At 46.3% G+C, this 12,918-nt stretch overlaps 1 protein-coding gene across 8 annotated transcripts in view; it reads right to left on the bottom strand.

Moving 5' to 3' along the window:
* The window catches only part of LOC119979467 (C-terminal-binding protein 2), a 352,842-nt gene that overhangs the window by 8,550 nt on the left and 331,374 nt on the right, over nucleotides 1-12,918 (bottom strand). The gene's annotated exons all lie outside the window — the stretch shown is intronic.

Here is a 12,918-nt window from a genome sequence, read left to right on the forward strand (position 1 = left end):
TGACGGTTGTTTTGTGTCTGCCTGTAACATAGATAACCATCCATTCCTCTTGTAATAAAGCATGGTATGATTTTATATGGAGAAGAACAATATAGTGAATGTACTGTTGGGGTTGGTGACTGAATAATAACACTATAAATGTAGTGGTACAACAGCTTTCAGTTATACCTTTTATATGAGTTATATAAGTTATACCATGGGGCGACATGGGGGCACAGTGGTTAGCACTGCTGCCCCATAGCACCAGGGACCTGGGTTCAATTCCAGCCTTGGGTGACTGGGTGGAGTTTTAATTTTCTCTCTGTTTCCTCCGGGTACTCCGGTTTCCTTTCACAGTCCAAAGATATGCAGGTTAGGTGGATTGGCTATGCTACAAATTGCCCCTTAAGTGTCCAAAGATGTGCACGTTAGGTGGGATTATGGGGTTATGAAGATAGGACGGGGGAGTGGGCCTAGGCAGGGTGCTCTTTTGGAGGATCAGAGCAGACTCGATGGGCCCAATAGCCTCCTTCTGCACTGTAGGAATTTTATGGTTCTGTTTCAAGGGATGTGGGCATCGCTGGCTAGGCCAGCATTTATTGCCCAGCCTACACTGCCCTCGAGAAGGTGGGCATGAGCTGCCTTCTTGAACTGCTGCAGTCCGCGTGGGATAAATACACACCCAGAGTGCTGTTAGGAACAGAGTTCCAGGATTTTGATCAACTATTAGATTCAATCCAGAGGCAAAAGAAAGAAAAATGTGTTTCTACATCCTGCAGCCACTTCCAACAGCTGAAGCATACGTGTATATATAGGTTTACGGTCATCACCGAGTTCCAGACGTGGAACATAGAAACAGTTGCCTCTTATTAACAATACAACGTAATTTAGGAGCAAAGTCTATCCGAGCACTACTACTAACCACTATAACATGAGCACACGGCATCGGAGGTGACGTGGAACTATATCAGTAACTGATGCAGGGGCTGAGGTGCCATAGCAATAAAAACTATTGATTACAAACATTCACAAGGATCTTGCTTAATTTTGCTCAATTTGTTTGGAAACAGTTTATTAAGTTTGCCAACTATGAATGTACCGTTCTACCACAAGTATAAAGCTAAATATTATTTACCGTTTATAGTATATTAACATTTTTTTTTATCTGTGTACACTGTCTATCCCAGGGGTGGGCAAACTACGGCCCGCGGGCCGCATGCGGCCCGACAAAGGTTTTTATGCGGCCCGCCAATGAGGTGCCCGGAATCATAACCGGCATTTTTGAAAAGCCGCCAGGGAAAAGCCGCTGAAGTAAATGCGCTTATTCAATAAGCACATTTACTTCAGCGGCTTTTCTCCGGCGGCTTTTCAAAAATGCCGGTTATGATTCCGGGCACCTCATTGGCGGGCCGCATAAAAACGCGCGTAGTGGGGTGGATGAGTGGGGCTGTCTCATTGGTCGGTTTAGTTGGGTGTGCGACCAATAGGTGTCCAGGTTACAAACAATAAGCTTATTGTTTGTAACCTGGACTCCTATTGGTCGCACACCCAACTAAACCGACCAATAAGGCAGCCCCACTCATCCACCCCACTACTCGCGTTTTTATCGTTGACTCGGCTAGGCTGTGCTTCTGTCAGTGTTAAGGATCAGCACAAGCAACTTGACACCTGATTTCAACAAACTGGTAAATGACTGCAGTCAGATGCATCATTCTCATTGACATTGTTCTGTTACTTACTGAGTTACTTTGTTTTTCAAATAAATGTGCTTTTTTTTCTTTAAAGACCTTTTATTTTGGCTATTTAAAATATTAAATATTTTACTTACTATACTATGCGGCCCTTTAAAATTGTGAATTTCTGAATGTGGCCCTTGCACGGAAAGGTTTGCCCACCCCTGGTCTATCCAAATAAAAAAAGCCTTAGTGTTAGCAAATTTTGTCAGATTCTGAAGGTCAACCCTTCCCATTTATATATACACATATATATATATATATATATATACATACATATGTATATAAATTAAATATTTATATTTAGATCTATCTCAAGAAAGCCAACTGAATATCCCTGAACACAAAATTTTAAATCATTATCCCGAGGTTTAAATTCCTTCATGGCTTTGTCCCTCCTTATCTCTGCCACCCATTGCAAACACAACAATACCAACAATATAGGATTAATATGACAATTTTGTGGGACATCAACAACTGACTTGAGACTATCACCTGGCAGAAGGAGCAGTGGGTCCTCACTTTTCTGGCACAGGCCAACCTCGTTGTGCATCACTGCTGTCTCCTAGGGCAACCCTGTAATCTCCAGTGCACGTTACTCATAGGGGGTGAGGACTCAGATCTCTGGCACCAGCCCCTGTCACTGCAATGCACCTATGCACTGAGGGCTTGTGATGGTGAGTGCCAGGGAAGTTCTGAGGAACAAGCTTGCAGATCGGATGTGGGGAGGATGCAAGGTGTCAGTCATCGGATTGGGGGGAGGATTGAAGGGTGGCAGGCGGGACTGATGCCTGGACAGAGGTGGTAACTTACCCTTGCTGCTCTTCCGCCATTGGACGGCGGTCCTTCTGGTCATGCTGCCCACACTCACTACAGCTGCCACTGCCTACCAGATGGCTGTGCTAATTCTGCTGCTGGTTCTCCGATCCCCTCGGGGGAACAAGGTGTGTCCCACCTCTCATCCAGGCCGTCGGGAAGCTTGGCCAGGTCGACAACCCCAAAGGGAGAAGCAGGTTGCCACGCTGCCATCCTCGTGTCTTGAATGGGGGTGAATGCTGAGGGAGAGTTTAAAAGCAGCTCCCCCTTGTTAGTGGCAAGCAACTGAGGTGTGAGTTGGGCGGCTCAGACATGGAAGGAGTGAGGCATGGCGACGGAGCTTGATTTTTTACACTAAGTGCGAGTTAGTACAGGTCGCGATCTTGCCATTTGTGCGAAACATGCCGCCAAACCTGCCCAAAATGATACGGAGTAATTTTTCGGGTGAATCGCGCCCACTGTGGCCATTCGGGAAACAGTGAAAAGAGCAAACATTTTCCAGCGTTGCCATTTAAAATAAAAGCCTATTTTGGGATTCTAATTGCGTAGCTTTCTGTGACTAGGTAACTCTTCTGCCATCTTAAACTCACTATTTTGGCACAGACATAACCAACCTACCATGTTTTTTAGTAACCTGGTATGTGAGCAAGTTTATTTTTCTGCATGGCCATACTATTCAGCAGAGGACCCAAAACACTTTCTGCAGGTCACCAGACTGATGCAGAACTATGGTGATTCCAGGCTTCTTTCAATGTTAGATGAGTTTATTCACTGAATCTCTTCAGATAAACAACACAGGGCATCATGCATTGAAACAGTCAACAACTAGGGGCTGTCACAATATGCATATACAAAAAAAAAGTTAATTTCCTTCAGCTTTGCACTGAAACCAGATGATTAGAATCCTGCAAATTGACACAAAATGATTGTGCTTGGTTTTCTAGAATATCCTTGATGCATATGAAGTGGTATTTAGGTGCTGCTAAAGTGTCACAGCTAAAATAATAGGTCAGAATACAACACCAAACAATTTTGATTCTGTTATAGCACAAATTACACCTTAAAACCTTAATTAGATTTGTAGTGCAGAATGTCAAAAACAGAAAACACTGCTGGAGGCTCACACAGTAAATCTGTATGAACCAATAAGAGCTGGTTAAACTTTGAACTTCACTTTCAGGTGAAATGAGTAATCTCTATCACCTCCGACAGAATGTAGAAAATATGGGATGGAAATTCATCTTGGGTGGTAGGTAGATGGACTGGATCGCACTGGTCAATGTTCAGTGTTGTTGCAATCAATGGAATTAATTATTTTACAAACAGTCGTTTACAAAGAAACGTATACAAGGGAAGACAGTGGTGCAGTGGTATTGTTGCTGGACCTGCAACCCAGAGACCTGGTGTCATTCTCTGGGGACCCGGGTTTGAATCCCACCATGGCAGGTGGTGAAATTTGTATTCAATAAAAAAATCTGGAATTAAAAGTCTAAAGATGACCATGAAACCATTGTTGTAAAAAAAAAAACCCACCTGGTTCACTAATGTCCTCTAGGGAAGGAAATCTTTCGTCCTTACCTGATCTGGCCGACATGACTCCAGACCCACAACAATGTGGTTGACTCTTAAATGCCCTCAGGAATGGACAATAAATGCTGGCCCAGCCAGCGTCGCCCACATTCCTTTACCTTCAGGAGTTATATCTAATTACTTCTCAAAACTACACAACGTTTTGGCCTCAACTACTTTCTGTCGTAGCGAATTCCACAGATTTACCACTCTCTGGGTGAAGAAATTTCTCCTCACCTCAGTACTCAAACTATGACCCGTAGTTCTTGACTCCCCACCATTGGCAACTTTCTTTCGGAATCTACCCTGTCTAATCCTGTAGAATTTTATAAGTTTCTATGACATCCCAGCTCACTCTTCTAAACTTCAATATAATCCTAACCTCTCCTCATATGACAGTCCTGCCACCCCAGGTAAATGCCTGGTAAACATTTGCTGCACTCATTTCACAGCAAGAACATCATTCCTAAGATAACGACACCAAAATTGCACATTACTCCAGATGTGCCCTCACCAATTACCTAGCGAATTGTAGTAAAACATCCCTATTCCTGTACTCAAATCCAACATACCATTTCTTTACTGCCTGCTGTACCTGTGTACTTACTTTCAGCAACTGATGCACGAGGACATCAAGGTCTCGCTGAGTATCCACCTTTCTCAATTTACATCCATTCAAATAATAATCTGCCTTCCTAATTTTGCCACCGAAGTGGATAATCTCTCATTTATCCATATTATACGGCATCTGCCATGCATGTGCCCACTCATTCAGCCTGACCAAATCCCGCTGAAGCATCTCTGCATCCTCCTCACAGCTCACCCTCCCACCCAACATTGTATCATATGCAAATTTGAAGATAATCCATTTAGTTCCCTCATTCAAATCATTAATATGGGGTCTTCGCACAGATCCCTGTGGTACCCCCACTAGTCAGATCATCTTCAGACGATCAGCTCTACCCCACCTCGACCCATTTGTTTTCATCCCATTTCATTTTAACTGTCTTTTACCATTTCTTTCTTTCTTATTGTATATTTAATTCCGCCCCAATCTTATCCACCTTTCCTTTACCTTTCCCCTCTTTGCTTCCCCTTCCCCTCCCCCCACATCTACAGTTCATCCTCTGATGTTAGTTTCCCTGCTGTTTGATCTTTCACATCTTTTGCTCTCTTTGGGGACTGCCATTAGCACTCTTTCCCCTTGGTTTCTGTGGCTATGACTCATCTTTCATTCTCACGCCACAGTATAAATATTTCCCACTTTCTCTGTCAGCTTTGACAAAGAGTCATCGGACTCGAAATGTTAGTTCTTTTCTCTCTCTACAGATGCTGCCAGACCTACTGAGATTTTCCAACATTTTCTCTTTCGTTTCAGATTCCAGCATCCGCAGTAATTTGCTTTTACCCCCACTAGTCACTGCCTGACAATCTGAAAAGGACCCATTTATTCCATTTTTTGCTTCCTGTCTGCTAACCAGCTTTATATCCAACTCAAGACGCTACCCGCAATCCCATGTGCTTTAACTTTACATACTAGGCCTTCTGAAAATCTAAATAAACCGCATCCACCTGTTCTCACTGGTCAACTCTACCACGTATATCTTCAAAGAATTCCTGTAGATTTGTCAGCATGATGTCCCTTTCGCAAATCCATGTTGACTTTATCTGATTACACCAAATGCTGTGCTATGTGCTACTATCGACGTTAGGCTCACTGGTCTATTGTCTCCTGTTTTCGCTCTACCACCCTTTTTGAATAGCGGGGTTATATTAGCTACCCTCCAATCTGCAGGAACCATTCCAGAGTCTAAATAATTTTGGAAAATGACCACATCAATGGATCTACTATTGCTTGGATCATTTCCTTAAGTAGTCTGGGATGAAGATTATCAGGCCCTGGAGAGTTATCCGCCTTCAATTCTATTAATTTCCCACAACCATTTCTATCCTAATACTAATTTCCTTCAGCTTCTCACTGAAACTAGTGTTTCTCAGAACATCTGGCACGTTACTCATAGATATCATAGAATTTATAGTGCAGAAGGAGGCCATTCGGCCCATCGAGTCTGCACCGGCTCTTGGAAAGAGCACCCTACCCAAGGTCAACACCTCCACCTTATCCCCATACCCCACCCAACACTAAGGTCAATTTTGGACACTAAGGGCAATTTAGCATGGCCAATCCACCTAACCTGCACATCTTTGGACTGTGGGAGGAAACCGGAGCACCGAGAGGAAACCCACGCACACACGGGGAGGATGTGCAGACTCCACACAGACAGTGACCCAAGCCGGAATCGAACCTGGGACCCTGGAGCTGTGAAGCAATTGTGCTATCCACAAGGCTACCGTGCAAATTTAGTTCCTCAAGTCATTCCTTTGTACCCCGTTTGAATTCCCTTGTTTCTGACTGTAAGGGGACTGTAAGGGGCCTACATTAGTTTTTTAATCAATCTTTTTCTCTTTACATACCTATAGAAACTTTAACAGTCAGTTTTTATGTTCCTCGTTAGTTTACTTTCAAATTGTATTTTCCCCTTAATCAGTCTCTTGGTCTGCCTTTGCTGAATTTAAAACGGTTCCCAATCTTCAGGTCTATTGCTTTTTCTTGTTAATTTGTATGCCTCTTCTTTGATTCTAATATTATCTTAGTTCCCTTTTAAGCCATGGTTTGGTCACAGTTCCCTTTCTACTCTTGCGCCAAATAAGAATAAACAACTTTTGGAGTTCATCTATTCGTTCCTTGAATGCCTGCCATTGCCTGGCCAATGTCCTTCCTTTCAGTAATCTTTGGTGGTACAGAATTTGAAAAATGCTGAAAAAAAGACATGCTATCAAAGCTTTTCGTTCTGCACTCAACAGGACAGATGCAAAAATGGCAAATCTCGAAGGAGCAACAATTTATAATGTAGGACAAAAAAAGTGCTGAATGACTGGCAACTTGATTCCGATTGGTCGAGGTGTTGTCATGGAAAATATGCCAGGGAACTATTGTCCCCCATGCTTTTCTTTTAAAAAGCTGGTTTAGTACAGGGCTAAATAGCTGGCTTTTAAAGCAGACCAAGGCAGCCAGCAGCGCGGGTTCAATTCACATACCTCCCCGAACAGGCGCCGGAATGTGGCGACTAGGGGCTTTTCACAGTAATTTCATTTGAAGCCTACTTGTGACAAAAAGCGATTTTCATTTCATTTCATTCATTTTCATTTCATTTGAATTCAATTAAGGCTCAATGCCTGCACATATTCCTTTTGGCTGCAGACCGCAGCTTCCTGCGAATGAATATGTATAACTTTTAAGAAGCATAATGAGCCACATTGCGAGCCCTACTGATAATCTTAAATTGATTGTTAGTGCAATTCTTAGCACACTCAGAATTGTTCAGTGAATGCTGCAGAATTGCAGAATCACATCTAAAGCTAGACATTATATTCTGAGTTTTGCAAGCACGGGCTGATTGAGTATGGTCAGAACTCTGCCTACTGCGAACAGCCAAAGGGACATATTGTTTGATACAATGCACCTGTCGGTGGGACATATGGCCTACATACCAGGCATTGCACGGCAATTAAATTCATATAGCACATTACTCATTTGTTTGGTAGACAGAATGGCTTTTTGCCTTGATGGCGGCATCCTGTTTGTGAAAAGTGCTACTGTGAAACTGCTACTACCAGCCCATACTTACAAAACTCTTAATTCCCCCGTGTGAGGAAATCTCCTCCCAACATCTACCCTGTCAACATATTTTAAATGTCTCAATAACATCAGCATTTATTCTTCTAAACTCCAGTGAATACAAGCCTAACCTGCTCAACCTTTCCTCACAAGACAACACCTTCATCCCAGTAATCAGCCTTGTGAAACTTCTCTGAACTGCTTCCAATGCAAGTTCAGGACAAGCATCCCTTGTCCGAAATGCTTGGGGCCGAGTGTGTATTGGATTTTGGAATTTTTCGGATTTCGGAATATAATGTTCGAGTGGGTGATACGGCCTTTTCCTGTTCGTGTGAAAGCTGTTTTCCTGTTCCAGACATTTACCAATCTCACCTTTATGTTGCCATTCTGATATATTAACAAAAACCTCTTAAAATGAAACACCAAATTTTATAAAATGCCCCCGAGCCAGGCTCATGGGCCGGGGGTGTTTTACACTACCCTGTAAAACGTATGTGGTTAGTTGTTAAACACTTTGGAATATCCCGATATAGTGCAATGTGCATTATAAATGCAAGCCTTTCTTTCTGATTTCTGAGTTAGGACCTGTGCATTTGGGGCTCATTTGCGTGGGAGTCTTGACAGAGTCTTGTGGGATTTCCCACTCGTGACGTCATGACGGCGCTCGGGAAAAAAAATGTGGATTTCCGAGTTTTTCAGATTTCGGAATTTCAGATGAGGGATGCTCAACTTATATATCCCTCCGGAGACCAAAACTGTACACAGTACTCTAGGTGTGATCTTACCGATGTCTTGTACAACTATAAGAAGACTTCACTGGTTTTATACTCCATTCCCCTTTCAATAAAATCCAACATTCCATTTGCTTTCCTAATTTCTTGCTTTACTTGCATCCTAAACTTTTGGGATTTAGGCCCAGATCCCTCTGTACTGGAGCCAGATCAAACTACAAACTACAAGAGCAAAACACCAATGGTTTGTAGGTCACCTGCGCCACTGGACTGGTTCACTGTGTGGAATCCATTTGCTTGCTGCCATTTTTAAAAATGCTGTGTAAATTACTTCTGTTTTTGCAAACGTTGCCTGTTGCCACCATGATGTAGTTTTTAAAAAACCTCAGAATTTCAAGTTAATGTAGGGATTCTTAGGATTACAAAGCCATGGACTTCCGGTGGCGGCATGTAGGAGGAGGTTGCACATTGGAGGGCTCCTGCTCGAGGCTTGATTTTTAAAAAAGAATTTAATGCCCGGTCCCAGGGACAATTTATGGTTAAATAAGTGCAGGAAGACATAAGGAAGAAAGATGTCCAAAACCCAAAGGAAAGCTGCCGTGAAGAAGGGGGCTAATGAAGGTTGGCCGTCTAGCGGAAGGGTCGGCTCAGGAACTGGAAGGAAGGCGGAGGCTGGGTCACCAGGTGAGGCCGCACTACTCACGGCAGAAAGGATGACCGAGGTGATGGTCGTGGAACTTGAAATACAGATGCCAACACACATGGAGGTGATGAGGAAAGAGATGTTGACGGTATTGAAGGTGCTGGTGGAGGAGGCGATTGTCCCGGTGAGGGCGGCGGTATCGAGAGCATCGGCCAAGGTGCGGGAGCGAGGTGAGACATTGAAGGAAGCGGAAGAGGCATTGTCGCAACACAGTGATCAACTCACCTTGATGGGAAAGGAGCTGCGGAGAGTGGTGGAGGCCAACAAGGGTATGCGAGCCAAAATGGAGGACTTGGAAAACAGATCGAGGCTTCAAACCCGGAGGACCGTGGGTCTGCCCGAAGGGGTGGAGGTCCCAAGACCAACGGAGTATTTCGCCAAGATGTTGGCGGAGCTGTTGGGGGAGGGGGAAGATCCTCTCGGTACGAACTGGATCGGGCTCATAGGACGTGGAAGCCTATACCAAAGGTGAATGAGCCGCCAAGAGCAGTGACTATTTGTTTCCGTATGTACCACGTGAAGAAGGTCCTGTGTTGGGCAAAGCAGAAGTGGGGGGCAGCACGGCAGCATAGTGGTTAGCATTATGGCTTCACAGCGCCAGGTTTCCCAGGTTCGATTCCCGCTTGGGTCACTCTCTGTGCTGAGTCTGCACGTTCTCCCAGTGTCTGCGTGGGTTCCCTCCAGGTGCTCCGGTTTCCTCCCACAGTCCAAAGATGTGCAGATTAGGTGGATTGACCATGCTAAATTGCCCTTAGGTTAGATGGGGTTGCTGGGTTACGGGGATTGGGTGGAGGTGTGGGCTCGCAGGGTGCTGTTTCCAAGAGCCGGTGCAAACTCGATGGGCCGAATGGCCTCCTTCTGCACTGTAAATTCTATGATTCTATGATGTGCAGAGGGCTGGAGCTGGTATACGTATATACCAGGACTTTACTGTGGAGTTGGTGAGGAGGCAGGTGGCCTTCGGCCGAGTGAAGATGGCACTGTATAACAGCAGGGTGCGGTACGGCACAGCGTATCCAGCTAAACTGACAGTGACCTACAAGTCCAAAGACTTTTATTTTGGGACGGTGGAAGCGGGGGAGGTCTTTGTGAAAACAGGAGGACTGGGGCAGAATTGAGAAATGGGACTGAGGATTGGTCTTGTACTGAGGGTAGTGGATTTGTAGGAGTGTATGTAGCTTTATGTTTTCTCAGCATGTTGTTATATGTGCTAAATGAGTTGACGTCGTCTATTTGGACAAGGTAAAAGTTGGGATTTTCCTTTGTAATGATGGTTCTTTGGGATGTGTGTGTTTACACTGGGGTTGTGTGTTGAAGGGGATTTATTTGTTTCCCTGGCACCGCAGGGGGGAGGGGATTGGAGGGGAGTGAGGCTGGGGCAGGGTCTTCCACACTGACTAGTTTAAGCTTGCCAGTGAACAGGAGTGTGGTGGGGGGAGGGGCTGCGGCCATCAGAGCCTGGTAGGACAGGTTCCGATGAGCTGAGGAGGGGTGAACAGTTGGGGGAGGGGACCGATACTGGGTGAGGTGTTTTCTGAACAAAGTTTCTGGGGGGTGGGGGGTGGGGGGTGTTCTGCAATTCACGGGCGTCATTCTTGTGCCGTCTCGAGTATTGGATGGCCTTGAATATTAGCCGGGGGGGGGGGTGGACTATATACTTTTGATGTACCGTCAATTACCACGAGACGAGAATGGTGAAACAATCGAGGCTTTATCACACAAGGTGTTGTGCCTCCTGTAGCTGGAACCAGAATGGGAGCAGCGCAGGAGAGCGTACACTTGTATACGCTGCATGCTGGGAGGAGCCAGCAGGCAGGGATTTACCGTAGTACCTGCAATACACGGGCAGTGCCGTAATACATGCAATATATCACTAGTGGTGTTTACCATATTCACCCCCTGTTTAAAAAGTGTCCGGCGGGGGTGACTAAGGTCCTGTCCTGGGCACTGTACCGTCTGCTCCTAATGGCGACGGGTTTGCAGTCCGGGGTAAGGTTTGCAAACAGTGAAGGTGGATCGACCTCAAGGATCGTGAGGCTGCAGACGGTGAGCGGGGCAGGGGTCCGCCGAATTTCAAAGCACGGCTTTGGAGAAGGCATTGAAAATCAAGGCCTAGTAGCAGGGCAGTGCAGAGGTGGGGGAGGACGTAGAGCCTGAAGTTGCTGTACTCTACGCCCTGAACGGTGAGGGTCGCGATACAGTACCCCCCCCGGATTTCAACGGAATGGGATCTGGAGGCCAGGGAGATTTTCTGGATGACGGGGAGTACCGGGAGGGAGCCTTACCGTAGCAGTTTGGATGAAACTCTCTGTGCTCCCGGAGGCAAAGAGGCAGGCTGTCTCGTGCCCGTTGATCTTCACCGTCGTCGTAGCAGTCGCGATGCCGAGGTGGATCCAGGGTGATGGAGGCGAGCTGCGGAAGATGTTGGGAGGTCCCAGGCTGATCAGCGGTGGGGGAGGTATCAGTAGGCAGCGAACGGCCAGACAAGCAGGGGTGCTGAGACGGGGTCCAAAATGGCACCAAAGATGGCAGCATCCACGGTGGGCGGCATCAAAGATGGCGGCGCTCACGGGCCGCACATGGCTTGCGGTGGAGATGATGGCGGCACCCCTGGATCGCATGTGGGGGGTGTAGTAATGCCAGGCCTGGAAACAGCGGCGACCAACTGGGCCTGGCAAATGGAAACAAAGTGTCCCTTCTTACCACACCCGTTGCAGTTGGCGCTCCGCGCCAGGCTGCGCTGCCTGCGGTGTTTGATCTGTCCACAAAAATAACACTTGGAGCCCCCAGGAGTTGGCTGGATGCTGCGCGACGCAGGCTTGCGGTGAGCTGGAGTCGGCAGCTGGTGGGGCCCACGAGGGTGCCGTGCAGTCGGGGGTCTAGTCCTCCAGATTACGGGAGACTACTTCTAAGGAATCAGCAAGCTGCCTAGTCTCTGCCAGATCGAGCATACCCCTTTCCAATAATCGCTGGCGAACGTACGTAGACTTCATGCCCGAATCTGTGGGGCCCACAAGAAATCATCCAGAGTCTCCCCCGGGAGTTGCCGTCTCATGGCCAGAAGGTGCCTGGCATACACTTGATTCATCGACTTAACGTAATGTCCCTTTAGTAGCGTTATTGCTTCTGTGTAGGTGGGCGCATCCCGGATGAGGGGAAAAATTTCAGGGCTCACCCGTGAGTAGAAGACTTGGAGCTTCTGTGGGTCCGAGAGTTCTTCAGTGGCTGCTCTGAGGTAGCTTTCGAGCAGGCTAGCCAGTCGTCGAAGGTGGACGTGGCGTTGGCTGCGTGAGGGCTCAGCTCCAGGTGATCAGGCTTGATTAAGATGTTCATCTTTTAAAATATTGTGCAATAAACTGATGTACCGTCAATTACCACAAGACGAGAATGGTGCAACAATCGAGGCTTTATTGCACAAGATGTTGTGCCTCCTGCAGCTGGAACCAGAATGGGAGCAGCACAGGAGAGCATACACTTTTATATGCCGCCTGCTGGGAGGAGCCAGCAGACAGGGATTTACCGTAGTACCTGTAATACATGGGCAGTGCCGTAATACATGCAATATATCACTAGTGGTGTTTACCACAATATTAATGGCAACTATGGGCGATTCCTGATTCTTTTTTGTTTTTTACTTGATGTTTATGTTGTCATGCGGGCCGTTGTTTGGGCATTGGTGGGAGAGTGGGATTGTTGTTGGTAATAAAG

The sequence above is a fragment of the Scyliorhinus canicula genome, chromosome 16 (genome assembly GCF_902713615.1).
Source record: "Scyliorhinus canicula chromosome 16, sScyCan1.1, whole genome shotgun sequence".
Classification (NCBI taxonomy): domain Eukaryota; kingdom Metazoa; phylum Chordata; class Chondrichthyes; order Carcharhiniformes; family Scyliorhinidae; genus Scyliorhinus; species Scyliorhinus canicula.